The sequence below is a fragment of the Stegodyphus dumicola genome, chromosome 1 (assembly GCF_044657685.1).
Source record: "Stegodyphus dumicola isolate Sdum_Otavi_A_Nest chromosome 1, ASM4465768v1".
Lineage (NCBI taxonomy): Eukaryota > Metazoa > Arthropoda > Arachnida > Araneae > Eresidae > Stegodyphus > Stegodyphus dumicola.
This window is the reverse complement of record NC_140768.1, coordinates 249988573-250009747: the sequence shown is the minus strand read 5'-3', so window position 1 is coordinate 250009747 and position 21175 is coordinate 249988573. Positions and strand designations below refer to the sequence as shown.

The window sequence follows — 21175 nt, the reverse complement described above, 5'->3', positions numbered from 1 at the left end:
TTAGTAGAATAGCGAATTAAGTCAGTTTCTGTACCTTCAATGTCTTTCTGCCCAGTGGGTGGTGTATTGAGAATACGGCAAAGCACACTAGGGCTATCTGCCTAAGGGGAGGGATGCCTTTCGTGGAGGACTTTCTAAGGGAAACTGGCTCGTATACACGTTACACATGGGGAAAACCACGAAAACGCCCATGCAGCCAGCCCGTTCGCGGGATTCGAACCTCGGACCGAACTACCAGTGTTCAGCGATTTTACCGCTCGGCCGCTGTCTGCCTAGTGGGACCAAAAGTAAACTTTCAGTTTTGTGTACCAAAATATCTGCTTTCTTTCACGCTGACCAAATTGCTTGCTTTTGCATAGGAACTGCAATTGTAAAATTTCTTTTTTAACTGTATTTGGTGTTTTATGATTTTCGGTAATTTTCAATTTTCAACAAGATGTTTTGAGATTTTATGTATTTCTGCTTTGGCGCTAAGTGAGAACTGAATTACAGTATTTGTTGTCATATAAGACACACTGGCATATAAGATGCATCCCTTATTTAGAAGACCACATGCAAGAAAAAACCGTTTGAATAGTCCGCGCGATAGCACGGTACCACAATAACTTAAAATGTGGTTTCTTTTGGTTCTCACGTTTCGTAAAAGCCAAATAAACAATCATTGAATGCAATTACCAAACATATTTTTATTAAGAAAAATTAAGAAACGACAAGCTATTTTGAACATGATAATGAATAAATGAATGAACGGCAAGCAATCAAACATAATTCAAAATAAAGCAGAAACAACAAAAAACACAGATTCAAGGAAAACGTTGCCTATCCTGAAATTAGACTTTAATCACTTTCAAAACCATAAAAATCCTCTTCATTATCATCATCATCGAAAACGAGAATATCGTCATCGCTAGTATCACCTTCTTCGAATAATGCGTTGTCTTCTGTTCCGTCAAGAGTATTACTGATTCCGCACTTCTTAAAGGACTTAAGAATTACTTCAGCCTTTACGTCTTCCCAAGATCTTTTTACCCACTCGCACACTTGTGAAATAGAGGGCTGCTTCATTCTACCTGAGGGTGTGAGGGTGTTATGTGGCCCTCCTATACACTTGTTCCATCTTTCTCGCACTTTTTCCTTAAATGGCTTACTCACCGGTACATCTAAAGGCTGCAATTGGCTAGTCAGTCCACCAGGAATGACAGCGATCTGTTTTTTTAATTCTCTCGCTTTATTCTTTATGGTGTCAGTTCTATGGGCACTAAACTCATCCAAAACCAAAAGAGAGGGTTTCTTAAGTGTACACCAGGTCGCCTCGCCCATACGTTCTGTAACCACAGTTTCATTCCAACTTCGTCCATCCAGCCTTTCGGATAACATGAACAATTACATCTGTTGGAAGATTTTTTTTCGGATGAGTTTTTCTTTTGAATATGAAAAACGACGGTAGTTTTGTGCCATCAGCACAACATGTTAGCACTACCATATATCAGGTTTTTTCATGACCTGTGATCTTTATGGTTATTGATTTAGACCCTTTAATACTCACAGTCTTGTTGGATGGTACATCAAATGTGAGTGGAATTTCATCCAAATTTCCTATTTGACCGAGCTCAAAAGAAGTCCTTGCGTGCATTTATAACAAACTTATGAAATGCTAGTATTTTTTTCTTCATAAGCTACTGGCATTTTCTGTGCAATAGTTGTTTTTGTGCGCATTGATAAGCCTTACCTTTTTATGCACGTGTAGCACCAGCCCTCACAACCTGAAAAGTTCTGATTCCCATGTTTTTCTGCAAATCATTTTGCCACATTGATTATCAATTTGGTTGAAACACTTATCCCAGATTTCCTCTTATCTATCACCCACATTTTTACGGCATTTTCAAGTCCAGGCCAAGATGGAGCTGGGCATCGAAGATTATGTTTTTGTTTTTTAGCAGTCTTCTGTTGATCTTCCTGCAGTCGCCAAGTACGAATCATTTTTTCGGTAGGTGGTGGACCGAAATGCCTTGCTGCTGCTCTGTTTCCATGCACTTTGGCGTAGTTTAACACTCCTAGTTTATACTGAATTGTATAGCTTAACCTCTTATTTCCTGTAGTCATATGTCATATTTTCCAGGGTATTTTTTAAACAAATAGTTTTACGCACTGATACCGACACGTTTATACAGAGCAGCACCGATACCGACACGTGTGTCGCCCAAGTCAAAAAAAAGTCTATATAAAGAAGGAAAGGCTCCATAGACGTAATGTGACCGTCGAACCTGTTCGAACTTCGTGCTTTGGCGCTTTTTGACGACATATATTTCATGCATGCACAAAATAATCATGGCAGATGTAGAAAACGTTACGTGTGTCTAGACCTTTATCCGGGCTAAAAATAGCATTCAGTATTGAAAGTTAACCTGTGTCCTTCCCGTATAAGACGCAGGTAACTTTTCTTGAGACCCAATTTAGGAAAAAAAAGTGCGTCTTATATGCCGTCAAATACGGTAATTGAATAAGAAATTTATCTCAATGAAATTCACGAAATAAGTTAAAATTAAATGTAGCAAAAAATGTGTATAATTTAATAAGTCATACAAGGAGGTCATGTGATGTCCACATCATAATTTTTACTAGGAGAGTTTCCACAAAAATAAGTTAATTCGAAGTTTCTGACCCTCTTCATTTACTATCACGCTGTTTTAGAACTGCAATGGTTTCTTTTACTTGCTTTCTTTCTCCAACAATTATTTATATAGCGGCGTTTTCCACTTGCATTGTTTCCTCTTCGACGTTTCCATTAAGATATTTTGCTCGACAATGCTAATATATTTAATCCTTTTTTCATAGAATATTACATTTTTAGTTTTCTGTAAGTAAAGAATATCACTTTTTATTTGCTGAGTGCTTACGAGTCTTCATTTTCAGCCATCTTAATTACAATGATACAACTGGTGTAAAATATTTTATAAATGAGAAAATATTCCTTATTGACTTTCTGTACATAAATAAATGAACTTAACCCATGTTTCGAAGAATGTGTTTTAAAGATCTGACAATTTTACAAGAAAGTTTCTCTAAGTACGTATGTATTTGAGTGTGAAGAGCATGCAAGTACCGAAATGAGTTCCAGAGGATAAGCCAATATCGTAAAAGATATGTCACAAATATCACAAATATCACAAATATACTAAAAACGATGTTCCCGTCATTATCGCCACAAGAACATAGAAAGCATGAGGTTTATATTTTTTACATAGTATTTGTAAAGTTTTTTGTAAAGGTTGTAACGTATTTTCTTCACTTCTTTAACCTGCTATTAATTTCTCTAAATAAAAACGTCTGGACTGAACCTAATGTTTTCGAACTGTAACCACATGTTAGAAACCTCTAACGACAGCAGGATGAAAACGACAATGATGAATTAGAGCTGCCTATGACCAAAGTCATCATCTCGGATGTTGCCACCAAAGGTTTCGGTTGCGAGGTAACAAGAGAGGGAGTGATAAAGTAGGATTGCAGAGTAACTTTTCTTGACCGACCGCGGACATTCATTCTGCAAAGAAAGCATTTATCAATGGCTACTGTCAGAATTTGTTTTCTTACTTCAAACTTTTCTCCCTTCTTCCTCCCGACACATCTAGAGAAGAAAAGTAGTCTTTAGGGAGATATTGAACGTAGTCCCTGTTATCGTGTCTTTTTCTTTTCTTGCGCCCCACACATGCTGGGTGGGGAGTCTTATGGGACATATAGGTCCTGGAGGTGGTTATTCTCCCTCTGGAATCAGAACTCAGAGCATAGGCATGAAAAGCCTGTTATTTCAACCGAATGAAAAATGATTTTTCTTCATAGTGGTTCTTTCGTATCGATATTTGCGCGTCGTCTTCCGAAACATTAAAACTTCAGCAAATGCTTGCACCATGCATCAATACTATATTTCACCAAAGTCATTAAAGAAGTTTGCTTAGATGAATTAAATTTTTACATTTTTATTTCATCGACAAGAATACTGAATTATTTAACAAAATTTGGCCTTCATATTTTGCGCTCCTTGACCATAAATATGGTATTTATTCGAGTATTTTCTCTCTTTTTTTCACTAATTTTATTTTACAAAAATCAAGAGGATAAAATAATGCGGATAATTTAATTTCTGAAGGACGCGGTTATAATAAGCACATAGCAAATGAAAACAAGTCCGTAGATAAACTAACAGTAAATAACGTTCTTTATATTTCAAAGCTCTATATTTTAAAAAGAGTGCTAATTAATATTATCATTATCAGTATCTAAAAAGATAACCTTCTGTCTTGCTTCCTCTTGAATCTCGCTCGATGTTATAATTATCTACCGCTATTCCCTAGACCTCGTTTAATTTAATAGTGCTGGAACTGCTGTCTGCGTAATCTGCTACAGTTCACAAGTCGTCGCCATTGTTGTCATCTTTACCTTATAGAGTCATTAGGTTATTTTGAAGCAGAAGACATGAAAAATGGGCTAGGACTCGAAACTTTACGTCTCGAATACGCACCAAGTGTGCTACCTTTACACCACGAAGGTAGGCTGGAATGAGAGAAGAAATACCTTCCTTTGAAGAGCGACTAAGAAGGGAATCCAGTCTCCAAATACCGGAGATGACGAATTATTGTCTACCACCTTTAAGTTCGGGCGCCGCCGCAGAGACATTAGCACTTTTGATGAAGCAGGAGACAGGAAACATATGCAATCCCCCCCCGGGACTCGAACTTGGACCACTCCAATAAGCGTCGAGTGTGCTACCGTTACACCGTCAAGCATGCTGAAAGAAGGTTGAAAATATTTTATAGTCTCCATTCTGTTTACCTTATTACATGCAGTGGTCTTCAGAACCATCATGAGCATCAGATATCACCTTCTTGTTGGAACTCTTCACTATAACTACTTCACCGATCAAATCCCATGCACCCACAATCCACGAGGAAATCAATCATTACGTGAACTAAAACAATTACTGCGTAGGATATTCCATTGAAAAATTTAGGGAGGTTTGCTTTCCAGACGCCTCAAGGAAGAGGAAAATTACGCGAATACATTTTATATATTTTTGGAACGTTACTCGAAAAGACTGAGGAGAAAAATAATCGAGTGTATACGGTAAAAATAGCATAGTTATCACGTCAATGATAATAAAGTTATATAAAGTAATAAATAAGTCATGATTTTAATTTGAAATTATTTTGTGACAGAATTCCATTGAGCCAAATTAACGAAAACTGTTCTATTTCGGATGTTTTCGGATAATCCTCGGGATATTTTCCGGTAATTAAGAGGGCAAGTAAAACGAAATGTTACAGTATACATTTATACATCCGTATTGTAAAATATTCATGTAACTTATCATGTTAAAAATAATTAATGGCATTTTTTTTAATTTTTTCTGGAAAGGTTAATCAGCGAAAAGTCGGACTGCTGATCAGTATGCACGAAATTACATCTTGGATGTAGATTCCATAATCAGATACTTTTGTATGCAAAATACTAAAATGAAGTGTTTCCGTTTTAAAGCATATACTTATATCAACATAAAATGCTTTATAAATTTCTTTTGTTCTTGCTGAGATACTTTTTTCGCTAAGAGTTGAAATGTGATAATTTCTGCTTCATTATTCCAATAAAATGTTTCTGCTTTGTTTTAATTAAGCATTGTTCTAAATAAACTAATTTCAGTTATATTTAGATATACTATATGATTCGCAAATAAATTAAATAATGTGTTGGATCGAGAATATTGCGTGTGCTCAATGCAAGCCGATACGTGCAATAGCAGTTTCATAAATAAAACAGCTTTATATAAATCATATATTATACATATATTATACATAAATATTATACAATATAAATCAAAGTATACATTTATTTCGACTGGAATAATAAATTTTTTACGGGATATTAGAGTAAACTTGAAGGTGTTCTAAGATATTTGATTCAATACGTTTACAGCATAGAGACAGGTTAAGGAATCATCCTATTTGTATAATCGCAAATAACGAATTGATCACTGAGTATGGTAATGTGCTGTAAACATTCTATGATTTTTGAATATTACAAAATGTTCTGTGTCCATTCAAGGTGTCTGAATATTTTTAAAGATAAAAAAGGAAGGATATTAAAGCTAACTGGGTGACGGCCTATGTCAAACAAGCATTCTTAGATTTTAGGTAGATGCATAGACGCCGTCACTGTGTGTTCAAATACCCAGATTTTGCGAAACAAAAATTGTCCCCCTGGGTTGACTGGGGAGGGGAGAGTTATGCCTCCTTGGATCACCTCTAGAGGTTGGGGAGATTAACCGTGTAAGATTGCCTCGCTAGGTCTGAGTGTCTCTTTATCTTAGGCCACTGTAACAATTCTGATCGAGAGAACAAGATTTGTTTTTGGAAACCAAACATAATTATGTAATAAATTTCGATGCAAAAAATGCGAAATTAAATTATAATCGTAAATTTTAGGTTTACTTCGACGTAACAGCAGTTTTTGAGATAATACTTTTTGTAGTATAACTTTCATTATCATTCTTAAAATATAAATCATCGTCTCTTACTTTACTTGATAGTTATTGTTTTTACGAGTTCTTTATTAGCTTTCTTTAAATTTGAATCTTTTCCTTTTTATTTGCTTAATCGGAGGCTTTATTTCTCTTCAGAGCCTCCAGCGACAGAGCACTAAGAGGGCTAACATAGATATTTACCCCCCCCCAGGTTGAAATGCCGGCTTTTCTCGTGTCTAATGTTAACACGAGCAAGTTTTCCTAAAATATCCTTTAAGGTTACTAATGTCAGAAATTTAGTATTGTTACTAAACGTCTCAAGTTTACTTAACAGTGTTAGTCTATGAAACCATCATGTGTGTCTCCTAGCTAAACTCGCTTGAACTCTTTCTTTATTATAACTCGTAATTTTATATAGAAATTCTGAATACTTATAGCATAAAAAATGTGTGCCGCATTTTACAATAAAATTGTAATAGAGTTTTATGATCTTACTTTCTTGATGAGAGGTGTTTCCTATATATAAGCTATTTTTCACATAAGTTTATAGATTTACATAAGTTCAAATGCATTTATATGTTATTAAATATTACATAATTATACATAATTTTGTTTGGTATGACGTTTAATATCGTGTTTGATATCATGACTTCTCGAAGCTGTTTATCATATGTTTGAACCCAGTTTCGAGTCTCAGAGACTCTAACTAGTTGTAAGTGGTATTAAAGAATGCTGGGAGTTTAACCTGTGCTCGATCCCAAGCGAACGGGTTGGCTGCACGGCTTACTTTCATGGTTTCCCCATGTGTGACTCTAATACGATCAAATTTCAAAGTTTTCCACGAAGGTATCCTTAGGCATATGGCTCTTCTTCGTTTTGCAATATTCAAATAACCAATCAAATTCAATGAAGATGGAGACGTACACCGTCTTTGTGACATGGAAACACTAAAGAAACAATGAAATGTCTACAAATTATACAATCAGAATGCTGTCTTATCTTTTCAGGTTTTAGTAAAAAATTACACGAATTCCGTAAGAAGCTTAATTATAGTGTCACTAGATCAGATCAGATCATATAACAGAAATACCAGACAGTAATGTTGATAAAAGTATCTGGAAAAGTGATCGAAAAAATGGCAACTGATCAATAATGATTAAAAGAAAATTAAGAAGAAATGGTTGACTGATTGTTCTGAATAAACGAAGGTATAATATTTTTTGCCATATGTTCTAGTTTACAGTGCAGACTAAATTAGATAATCAAGACTGGAAAAGCACAAAACAGGATGACTCAATTCATTAAGATTTATAACAGAAACTACCTTTCACATTATATGTAATTAAAAATTTAAAAGCATCCTGAAGCAGATCCATGTTGTGGAAAGCAAAATTCAAGTAAAACTATCATAATTCGCTTAGGTAGTTTATCAATATTTTATCGCCATGTTTATTATTTAAGTAGTCTCATTTAATAGTCAGTATGCTATAACCATTTGAGGATAAAGGAATAAAAAATTATTTCGTATCAGAAATATTTATGAAAACAACTTCAAAAGGCAAACCTATTGAGAAATAACAAGGGAAAAGTGTTACAAATTAACACAGTTTTTATTTTCAGCATTTATTTTTAATTTGAGACTTGAAATTCAGTGAACAGCAAAGGAAACGGCTTCTTCGCCTTTTAATTGCTGATGAGGAATAATAATTTAGAGTTCTCTTTCATAAGCAATTTAATTTCCATACTTAAGAATGATCTAACACAGATTTAACTTGGAAACGTTCAATGTTGGGTTAGATCGTATTGGTTTAACTATCAAATAAACATAATCAATCTGATTATAATTCCAATGATTTTAGAGTATCTCTCGAAACATACTTTTATCAAAGAGGATGTTAATAACTAGCAAAACTATAGCATTTCATTTTAAAGATTATTTCCTTTTAAAAGTTTAGGTTCAGTAAGCTACGGAATAGTCACAAGAAAGGACAACCTACCAATCATCCCCAAACTGTTTATATAAGTTTTTTATGTCTTATTTTGAATGATCTCATTACTTCAGAGCTAGTTTAACAGTCTTCGGTACTTCAAACATTGGTTTCTTAATTATTAAGAAAGATGAATCTAATAATATTCAGGAAGTACATTTTTAGTTTTCAAGCACATTATTTTTATGGTAGAGTTCAGAAAAAAGAAAAAGCTAAAATCTATTGCTTATTTATTATGCTAGAGATTTTGAAGTACCAATATCTCAAGGAAAATGCCGATGTTTATCTTACATATTGCACATATAAGCTATAAGCACCATACAACAAGTTCTATTCCATTTCTAACAGATCAAACTGGGTAAGATTATTGAATGCTGCAAAATACCTCATCCTTCAGGATTCTGGCCCACTCGCATGTTGCTGAATTATAGTTAAAGGAGAATATGTATGAAATTTCCACACAGAATTCAGATACATGTATAATGAACCAAACTCTCAACATAAAGGGTTTGCATGGAGCAACACTGAGCCAGATTACTCGATATGTTATGGTTTCCATTCAGATGATACGTCATATCTACAGTTCCGTACGAACAGTTTCTATTTGTAAGGATTTCTTGAAATATTGTTTCCAACATGACGATAATAGACTTCCATAGCATTAAAACGAGATCTACATATGTGAAAATGTACATGCTTGGAGACAGGAGACATATAATTAAATTCAAAATTAATGAACATGTACTATAGACGAATGTATGTACATTCGAAATTCTAATTGAAAATCGGTAAAATATAGATTATCTAAATACGAGTATTTTTAATTTTATAAAACTACTATACTATATGAACAATTTATTAGTTATAGTATCTAAACAAATTGGAAGATTTTATAAATATCTTTTTCTAATTTAAAATGTGAGTCGGTAAGGCATATTTCTAAAATTAAATGCAATCGTTTTATAGTAAGCAAAGTGAATTAGTTATGAAATAAAGTTCGCAAGTGAACTAATTATTAATCAAGTTGATAACTATTTTTTTTCTGGTGGTATGATGTAAAAGACCAAGAGCTTGTAATAAGTAAAATAACACTGAAGTGTAAACCATTGGCTTCCTTCTGAAATGAACTAATAAATATAAGAATGTTTTCTCACTGACTAGCAAATCTTACTGTCGAAACGTATTGAATTCAATTATCTTATTGATCTCACACACAGTATAAGATAATATAAATGGGAAGAACTAGCTCACCTATTTTTGAATGTATAAGTTATCGTTTCACTTATTATCTTTCCCTCTCGAATATTTGAGATTTTATAAAGAAGATAACAACAAACAGGTCTAGAATTTTGGAGATATGGAAACATGCGATATTTGTTTTCAGCGGAGTGATATTAAATTTCATGTTCTGATTCTTTGGAAATAAAAAAAGATACTATTTCATATTGTTTAGACTACGTAAATAGTGGCATTTTTTTCACCAGAGATACGCTACAGTTAGCATACTCTTTTTATAGGTGCGTAATTAAATATTATTGCGCTTATTATTGAGAGTAGTTGCAGCAAATCATTGAGTGCGGTGAAAGATAAATCACTTCATTATTGTTTAGTTGCTTAGTACAAGTGAAATTTCCGTCAGGGATTTATCGTCCTCAGATGCTAAGTATATGAAATTAGCAAAACTTGGTTAGCCAAAGTAGTGTTTTTCGATGTATACACATTCCTGTCATCGCATTACCGTGTAGTGGTATTATGATATATCAAACATGATTTCAGTGAACAGATTTTTAAGGCTCAGTAGCGATGTTTTATCTCTGAAAGTAATTTGATATTGTTGTGCGCGTACGCGTTCGTAAGAGATTAAATGCGTACAGGTTTGATGAAAGGTTAATAAAACTTAGTTTTATCAAATAAAAACACTTAAACGTTCTGCAATTTTCCACATAAACACTCGTGTAGGTGTTTCCAGTATCAGAGTACAATTATTCATTACACTTCAGACTGCTAAGAACGTTAAATACAATGCAAAATAAAGCGAGCCTAAAGAGAAAGCTAACCCTGAGATATCTCGTTCACGCTGAACTAACAACTCGCAGCAACAATAACTAAACAAATGAGAGAAGATGCTCTTTCCGGCCTTATAGAGTTTTCAATCAGCCGCCGAGATATTTCTAGTACTTTCCGCTTCTCAAAATTACTGGAAAGCAATATGAGGGTCGAATTACGGTTACAACTAATATAATGATCAATTACATTTATCCAATTACAATACTTATTACGGTGATACGGGGACCGGACCAAATTTTCGCCTAATGGTCATCAACTGTGACGACTTTTGGCTATTCGTTGCCAAATTTGGCTACAAAAAAAGTCACCAAAACCGTTGTCCGCCAAGCTGACAATGTTCCGAGATACCCATTTACCCAATATTAAATGGACGTGCCCCTATATTCTTACTTTTCCGGCTTAGCTTCGGTCTTAAGAGTTTTCGCATTGCATTACATTATGCAGCAAAATTCAATAATTTTACTTATAATTCCACTAAAATTACCTGTCTAAGTACAAATTTTTTAACAATATTGTATTCGCATTAACATCATATCTTATTTCATTTACCTTCATCTTAAAGTTCGCTTCAAAACGCCAAAACATAGAATATAGAGCAAAAATTATTTTACGTGATTTAATTAGAGATAGTTTTATGGTTATCTTCTACATGCAGTTTCCCTTTTGTGTATACTTTTTCTTATTTTTACTTTTAATATCATTGCTATATTTTAAATAATGATGGCTCAAATAGTATATGCTTTTCTAGTTTAGTATTAGCTTTTTCCTGTATAAATTTTCAAACCCCTTTTATTCAGTCATTTCTGTTCACAGTATATCTGTTACCGTAAAAGACCGAAATTGGAGAATGTCGACTTTCACCGGAGAATGTCAACATTCACCAAATACGTCGGTGAAAGATTACGTTACATTCGGACCCTCACCGGTGCATGTCGGCAATCACAGGTATGCTCTGGTATAGGTCGAAAAGAGAGGAGTATATGTACACGCTGACATTGCAAAAGTAAGTGTTCCACAAATAAATGCAGTTGTAAAAGCAAGGGCCTCTTGTGCAACTCAAAGTGTCATAATAGTTTAAGTTAATGCAATAAATAAGATTCGAATCACATAATTTAGTAAGTTTTTAATTTCTATTATTTTCCTTTCTCATTTTGAATGTACTGTGTGTTACAAGTTCTTATTTTAAGTCTCAAGTGCGTTTTTTCGCTACTGAGTTTCGGAGAAGAAAATATAATATTCTTATATGTTCAACATTCACCATTAGTACATGGTGAATGTCGACATTTACCGGTGTAAGTCTGAAATAAGAGTATTTGGAAAATATTTCGGGCATACACCAAGCGACTATGTGAATGTTGAAGTTCACCGGTGAAAGTCGACATTCTCCAGATTTCGGTGTTTCACCGTAACATATGCACTATTCATCTGATCTTGAAACTATAATTCAATATTAAGTATGTGTGCGTTTGACAGATGCTTGATCCAAAAAGTCACAGTAAATAAATTTTCTTATAACAAAGATAAAATATTAATGTGTATTTAATGCAAAAGGATTAGCTTACGAGAAAATAACTTAATCATCTTTGACAGAAACATTTAGTGTACAAAATCAGTATGAGAAAATATTTTTCATTTAAAATAATACTATTTAAGACACTAACATTGTGACTGTCTGATTCTCTAAAGAAATATCTTGCAGACGGAACAAAATTAAACCAAAGGATATCTAAAACAAAACAAAAACACTACTCTTTAATTTTATCTTAATGAAGCACACATTTCTTGAAGAAGTAAAATCGATGATTCAACTCATTAATCAAGTCCAAAATTAAAATCTTTTTAGCAGTTATAATAAAAAAAAAATTCCAAATCAACATCTGACGAAATTCCTCGAGCATTATCGAACGGGGCACGGATGCGACTTCTTTTCTATTTTATTGAAATTCTCTTTTAATTAATGATTAATTGCGTAAGCGAACAACATATTTTACTCTTAATAATAAAGCTGTTTAATTAATAGAATGTAGTCTAACATTATTGAGCACGTTTCATGTTCCAGGGTTTATTGATTTGAAGCATTTAATATTTAATAAAACAATTATCTCCTTTTGATTTCGAGAAAATACCCGAAAATTTTCGTACATTTAAAAATCTTATATAAGCGGCACGAAAACCTCTCAATTCGTTAGTTAGTTGTTTTAAGAGTTTGTTTAGAAAACTGCTCTTGTTGACTGTAGCGAATTCGCGGATTATTGTTTTGAATTAAGTTCTGAGTAGTTAAAAGATAACTACTGTGAGGTATTGTAATACTGTACGAATATCTGAAGAAATTGAAGCATTTTGTTTTATTTATTTTTATAATAATAAATTTTTTCATTTTTCATCGGACTTGTGCATTCAATTCATAACGAACCCGTACGCACGCAACAGTATTTATTTGTTTATAAAGAATATTTATAATCATTTAATGAAATGGCATACGAACATAGTGTATTTTTGCGTGTTCCGTGTGTCCCCTTCTTTGCATTTGTTTTGCTCAAAATCAAGCATACGAAATGCTTTTCGAAAATAACAAATATCAATGTTATTTTATACGAGGTAGATTGATTAACGACAAAGACATACCATTTTTTTTAAAACGCTACCATATGTATCTCTATATAAACATTAATAATATTATTTCAGTCTATGGTATTAAAATCTGCGCGCGTCCGTCAGTTTATTTGTTGTTTGTTTGTGACAATCATCTTCTCCGGAACGGCGAGAAGTTAAATTTCGAGAGATGTACACCAGATTCCAAAAATTCGCGGGAAGACATTTCGACTATCATAATCTTCGTACGAATTTAATCAGCCCATATATTAATTAAAAACTGGGAAAAAAACTAATTTTCGCACTCATTTTTCCTAGTGGCAACAGTCTTGGGAGAGTCGCTGGAGATAAGAATGTTTTATTTCGAAAAATGTTGCCACTACTGTTAATAAAAATTTATATGTTTTATAAACTATGAAATAAAAATAGTATTGCCAAATATTAAATTTGTTATTATTATATAATGCCATATTCTGACATTGAAGAAAGCACACGATTGCATGTGACGCCATTGTATGTCGAAAATTTTCCGTTAATATCAGCATTTTAAATAAACATTTGCTGTTGGCTACTTTTTGTTTCAGGCTATGATAAATGACACGGTTTGTTGTTGCCACTTTATTTCTTTTAAGAAAAAGTTTTTATATTACATTCAATTTAAATCATAATCTCTTACGTATACGTATTAATCTGAACTGTCAAAAGTTTTTGTTTCCTGGTTTGGCAACAAAAAAATTACTTACTAATGGGTTGTTGCTTGGAAAGAATGAGTTGATTTCATTCATATTGAAATGTTTTATGCAATTTCTTTTTCAGGTGTACATAGAAATCATAAATTTTCCTTTGGCTGCAGCCCGCACATTTGGCGGACTTGCCCGTTAGTGGAGCTTTAAAATCGTTTTATTGACACTAGACGACTAATGCGATTAGAGTACATGACTTAGATCCAAACCTTTTAGTTATTCACGAGTAAGCTTACTACACGAAGATTTATAACTTTTTCAATGTAACGTGGATATAAACAATATCTATAAAAGAACTTCAATAACGGCTTAAGTCTTAAGGTACAAGCTGAAGCAAGGACGACAAATGTACACTGCGAAATATAGGTATGACACAAAATCGAACTTTTTCTGAAACAACGTACCATTTTTTTTCCATATTTCGATTCTACGACTTAAATTACTCCAAACTACCAAGTTTTGTAAAAATCGCAAGAGTAGTTTTTAAAATATTAGCTCTCAAAATTTTAGCACCTCAATCTTAATTGAGCTTGGTATATATTTATTAAGCTCATTTGACTTCTTTTCGCATTTCGGAATTCAGGTTATTTCCAAATAAAGTTCACTCATTTTTACTTCCTTGTACGAAGTAAAAAGGAAATATTGTAATCGCGAAAAGCTTCAGGCAGCATATTTCAACGAAAATATCCACTTTGACCGCTTTTGAATGTAATTTAACGATGTTTTTGCGTGATATCTGTACGTAAGGACAGAATAAAAGACTCTTTTCCTCCAAAAAAACTAAAAAAACTGCTTTAAAGTAAATTCTGAAGAGAATTTTTCGTGGCGTCTGTACGAACGTATGTACGTACGTATCTCGCAAAACTCAAAACCGAGTAGCCTCAGAACGTGGAAATTTTGTACCTAGGACTACTATAACATGTAGATGTGCACCTCGTATTTTGGTTTCAATCTGCCGCGACAAACGTATATAAATATATTTATAAATATATCCACTCTGTTACCCGGCTCAATGATCTCAGTTTCTTTACTCTTATATGTTTGGAAATTGTACATTTTTTTCTTTAAAAATGATTGAATTATGTTGTTTTTATCTTCCGGTTAAGGGTTTTATGCCTTTAGTAAATCTGTATGCAATATCTTTAGAATTATCAACAATTTAAAAGTTGTTTAATTGCCGCTAAGCCTATTTTGATGGCGACCATTGCTTGTTTACATTTGAAACAGCTGAGTAGTGAATTTGTTGCTATTCTAGAGAAACGTAGCTTCGCAACAACAAAGACAAACGCCTTCATTTATTATTGCGATTTAAATCATGCTTAATCCTTTCTGGAATTTTTTCGAGGAAATGAGTGTTTAAGATTTACTTAATTTCTAATAATTTAATTTTTAATAATTAGTAATTTTTAGCAGAGATATTTTGAGTTTTTATGTATTTTTGCCTTGTCGCGAAGGGAGAACTGAATTAATTGAATGAAAAATACTCAATCGTCTGTGAAAAACTGTTTCTTTTTTGTTTTGTTTGCTTAATTTCTTTTATACATCGTTCTAGCTTTATTATAGTACTTGAATAGAACATGTTGCAACGATTAGATAATTCTTTAAATGATACAAATTTTGTGCATTTTGAATTATAATATGAACGAAATATAATCCTGTTAAGTGAACCTAGCTCCAGAGTGTCGCTATGGTAAACAAATAGAGTGAATTTTAATGAATGCAATTATTCTATTGTGATTTATGCGCTGTCGGCGAAGTAGATATAATTAAATCCAATAAGTTTAAGCAAAATGCAAGAAAAAATGCGTATAATTAAATATTCCGTACAAGGAAGTCATGTGGTGTACACATCAGATTTTTTATGATTTATTTTTAAAATAATTTTTATAAAAAAATATTTCAATTGTAACCTATAAAAATTTCCCATCATCTTAAACTAGACGTATTTCTAAGCATACCTGCAAAAAATTACAATGTTTTATTCAAAATTTCCGAAGAAATACGTGAATTAATATATTAGCGAGTTTTTAAATTTGACATTTGTTGATTTGTTGAAACCAGTAAAACATCAGATTTGGTTTAAATACTTTGTAAAGTTATTTGGAAGCAGAAACGATGTGACTTTTTTTCCGCTTATACACAGTGTAAAAAATGTAGGAACGAGGTGCCTTTTTTTCCCCTCTGGCATAATGGAAGGGAAAGGAAAATTGATTGCCATACATTAAGAAGTTCGCCAAGTGAAATTCTTGACCAAACTGAAAAAATTTCACCCTGATAAATTTTTGAATTTCTCCATAAATTTCGCACCAAATTTTTCAAAATATAAAACCTAGTGTAATTTGAGTCGTAGAATCGAAATATGGAAAATAATTGGTATGTTATTTCAGAAAAAGTCGGATTTTGTGTCAAAATACCTATGTTAGAACAATCCTATATATAAATCTAATATATATCCGAAGTCGCGCTTTCGAGGCATGAAAAATGCAAGTTGAATTTCTTCAACTGGCCCAGCAGTACGGATGATATCCTCATTTTTTTTTGCGCAGTGTACATCAGGGAAAATGGGAAGATTTACATGATGTGAAAGGAAGACAGATTTATGCTTACATACAGTAACAGACAAGTCATTCATATGGAAGCATATTGACATTTGGAAGAACATGAGGAATTCCCGGGATTTGAACTTTGTCAATCGGTCCAGTAGAACAAGAGTTTTATTTCTTTTTTCGCCTGTACATCCAAGTAGGCATATCAGATATTGTTGGGTATTGTTAACAGCTGAGTTTCGTCTAGGGTAAAATTTCAAAATAGAAAACATCTGGGGCTCGTCCAAGAGTCTCACCCCCTACCACTGACCTCTCCAGAGGATTTTATCTCCTCGTGTATTTTGAATGCTCTCTTGCCACACAGACAATGTACGGTTACAAACATCCATGCATTCTCCAGTTTCGAATCTGAGTCTTTCGGTACGGAATCAGAGTCAATAAGCATTATCCCATTTGCAGTGTTGTATCTTATGGTAAATAACTCTCAAGCGATTTATTTCATTGACTAAGCAAGCAATATTTCTCTAAGGTATTTAAGATTACTGTGGTGTTGAGGTCAACTAATACTAAGCGAGACACACTTTACCCAGAATTGATATGCACGTTCTAAAATTTTTAGCTTAAGTACATTTTCATCTCTTATACATGTATTTAAAATGTATGTCACATCATCCAGTTACTACTGTGGACATGGTGGACGTATTAACCACTTATATTTCACTAATATATAGAATGGAAATAAAAAAGATGAACTTAAAATCCCTTTTTGTATAATATTGTTACGAAATGTACAGGCGCGGTAAGATGGCTTCCTCGCAAAGCAGTTTTAGGGTTGCCATAAAATAGCAAAAAAGGCAGGGTTGCCACATTTGGCGAGAAAGTTGGCGATATACCATGGACGGATGAAGAACCTTCTGGAACGAATTCTTACCGGTTTTGCCGAAAATGTTCTCAAACATATAGCAGAACAACAGGGTTTATATAACCGAAAGCTATATAAACCCTGCTGATCTGCAGTCAATTAGTGTGCGTCTCGTCTGGCGAGCTGATAGTCAGTCATTGAGCGAGTGTCTCGAAGTTTAGCGCCGAGTTGGTCGTCAAGTACATCGAAGAGTCTCTTAGTGCATCGTCGAAAGAGTGTGTTAAGCTCTGGGAACGACTGAACCGAAGAGTCGGGAGCTGTCCCCTGTGTATCGTCGAGTGCATCGCGAGTTGTAGCGTGGAGAGTCTCGAGAGTACGTGGCTTGAGGTTTATAGCATGTGTAACTGTCGATTTGTTTCAAATAACTTTTTTTTCTCTTACTAGGAGGATCCAATAAATCTCATTATTTTCCAATTAGTCCTCAATTTTTTTGAAGTTCGGTTTTCAGGAAAAAGCACTATCGGAATATATGGAAGGCCGGGAAGCAAATATACACCTTCGAGTTTTCAATAATTATTTCGTTATCTTATTACCACTGGATTATTACTACCACCAGATTCATTTACCTAATTAAATTTTCTTCGTATCTGGTATTTTCTTTCTCGGATAGGAGAATGCGTAAGATGAAAAAAACTAGCATATTTAAACTAAAAATGGTACACTAAAATGTATTATTTCAAATGCATGCATCATAATTTTATTTTTTACTAAGTCTTTCTTTGGATGTTTTTAGACTGTCACCAAAATAAGGTATAATAATATTAATACTAAAAATTTTAAAATAAATTTCAATTTATAAATATAAAATATTCCATAAATTTTATCTGTTTAGAAACTGGTACTTTTCTCGATACTATTTTATAGTTTTTCACAGAATAACTAAGAATTTGAGGAAAAAATTATATTTGAGTTTTAAATCCCATTTTGTTCAAGAAGCTCTATGATCAGCTGTATAAACACATTTTGCATTTTTACCCCTATAGACGAAACCTGTACATACAAAAATCACTATTGATGTAAAATCCAATTCCCATCGGAAATAGAGCACACCGTCTGGCTCAGCAATTTCTTTAGATGCATTTGCTTCCTAAAGTCTAAAAATTCGGAGTATCGGTACGTATGTTCATTTCAAATGGGAACCACACAAAATTTCGAATTTTTATCTGTAAACATGTGCCAAATTTTAGATGTCCGTTTAAATCGGCTAAACGGCAGAGAAGGTTTTTATTTTGAATGAGAATCTAAAATATCCATGTTGAAAGCATTGAACTAAAAAGAAGCCTTCATTGCAAAACATTCTAAAGTCCTTCAACGTATAGGAAAAGCTGCGATATTACATCACAAACTATAGCTAACTTCATAATCTCAAAATATTTTCCCAAAATACAATCAATTGAAGCGTTTATTTTTGCTTAAAGAATTTAGTTTTACATTTACTTTATTTAAATACACTACTGATTTACAAATGCTTTCCTATATAATGGCTTCTAATTCTTCTTCACAGAAAATTTTATAATTTTAATCTCGTCTTTTCGATAAAAAGGGGGAGGATGAAATTATTTTTATTACTCGAGAAGCATCCCGTAAAGCCTTTAGCGACGCAAGTAGTGTTATTAAATCACTGAGCACTTAGGTTTCATTAAATATTGTAATATTCTTCATACCTGAATTGAATATTTGCTGATAATTATTACCATTTCTTCGAAACTGTCCCCATTATTACTTGTTCTTCAAGAAAGAAATTTGCATGCTTGGAATCTGCAATCACATTTATACTCTTAACTGACGACTGTACAACTAGATATTCATGTCATAATTTTGCATCTTACAGCTAATCGTAAAGATATATTATATTCGTACCAGCTTCATTTATACGACAATCACATTTTAATAAATAATTTATGCAAGCTGTACTTTCCAAGATATGTTTTGATCCATCAAGATAAAAAATTCCATAAAAACGAATATAGCCAGAAAATAATCAGATTGTTTTAAATATTAACATTACTGTGGTGTGAGCTTTGCTTTTATGCTATGTAATCTAACACTGTTACGATAAATAATATAAAAGAAATTATTTTTCTCTATAGTTCATAAAACTTTTGCCCTTGGAAGAAATGATGATAACATATTTTTCATAAAAATATCAAAAGAATCATTGCTTCGTGAGAAGCAAAGTGACTTGCTTGCAAATGCAGCATTTTTAGAGATTAGTGATGTAAAAATCATCAGCAGCTTGAAAGGTAGAGTGGACATGAAAGATAAAGAAAGAAAGCTTAAAAGATAAGATTGCCACGAAATGTAGCAGGTTTAACCTTTAGCGACAGTCTTTATCATTCATCCAAAATTTTGTCAGTCACGGGGAAATATTTAGAGTAGAATCAAGAGCTTTAAGAATGATTTGTTTTCTTCCCAAAGCTTTTCTTTTTGTTTTTTAAAAATTGATTTTCATTAATTCCAAACATGTTAATCTCATTTAGTTTAATGGAATTGTTGTACGTTCTTAATGAATTATTGTTTCTGGCTGAATTTATATTTATATTTAACTTCCGTATTTTTCTTTTACACCAACACTTATCTCTAAGGTATAGCATTTCTTTTAGTATTGGGATCTTAAATTTCAAAATCCCGGAATCATGAAAAAACTTAAGAATTGAAATTCCAATCTTTGTGCAATTTCAGGCATTCGATTCGTTAGAATTCCCATCAAAGAAAAAATGTGTACTTTTTAAAGTCAAAATTCCGGAAATAGTTGCTATTATTGTCGTACAATGGAAGCATTTATTAAAAAGAATGCGATTTTTGCTATTTCTAAGGATATGGATCACTAATATTTTCACCTGACGGCTCTGACGTCGCACTCTTAATTTTCTGGAGAGAAATTATCATTCCACATTTACAGTTATCTTTCTCTTGAAACAGTTCGATTCCCTGTACATTTATTTGGGTTTTATGATTCTACAAAATATTTATAAAAAATTTTGAAAGCTTTCAGATTTTATGTCCCTCCCAAAGGGTCGTTTTCATTTACATGCAGATACACGTTTCAAGAGCATCTAGACTAACAGATAATTTTTTTTTCGTATAGAGTTGCCATTGTTCGCTTTGAAATCATTCAGTTTGTTAATCAAAAATTCATTAATGTTTTACAAAATATGAAATAGATAATAAACAGATTCCAAATTCCAAATTTGGGCTTCCAGGTGCCCATATTCGGGTGGAGGAATAATTTTGAATAAAGTTTTATACAAAATTTGATGTCTCCAGGTACCGTTATTTTTTCAGAATTCGAGAAACATATATTACATTCATACAGATTCTTCATTATTTAATTTCTTTAAATGAAATGCAGGGCTATAATATTTTCTGGCAACAATTTGAAAAGTGAAAGACCGTTTTATAGTGGACGTCTCAAAATCCCAAAACGAAATGTATAGCCCTTTTGAGGAAATTTCCCCTTTGGGCTAGAAAATTAAATTGTTGGGCAAATATTATATTCTCAGATTGTAGTGCGGAAATAAACCTCAAGTTTTTTATGCTACATTTAAGTGTCTGATTATGCTTTATTTTATTACTAATTTAATTATGCTAAATTTCTTCTGTATTGTTTTAATGAATACAGATAAATGTTTGAAAAGAGTGTTCTCAAATTTTGTAGTCATTAAACCTAGATTTCAGTTTCTTTTCCATTAGTTTAAAATAACAAATATTAATGAAAATTATATATTTTTCCTTTCTTTCTTTTATTATTATTATTATTATTATTATTATTGCGTTCTGCGAGTTCGTGGTTTTGGAGCGATTGA

The 21175-nt window shown here is 32.8% G+C and overlaps 1 protein-coding gene across 2 annotated transcripts in view; it reads left to right on the top strand.

The window, feature by feature from the left end:
- Window positions 1-21175, top strand: part of LOC118188933 (CUGBP Elav-like family member 4) — a 495200-nt gene that overhangs the window by 128504 nt on the left and 345521 nt on the right. The gene's annotated exons all lie outside the window — the stretch shown is intronic.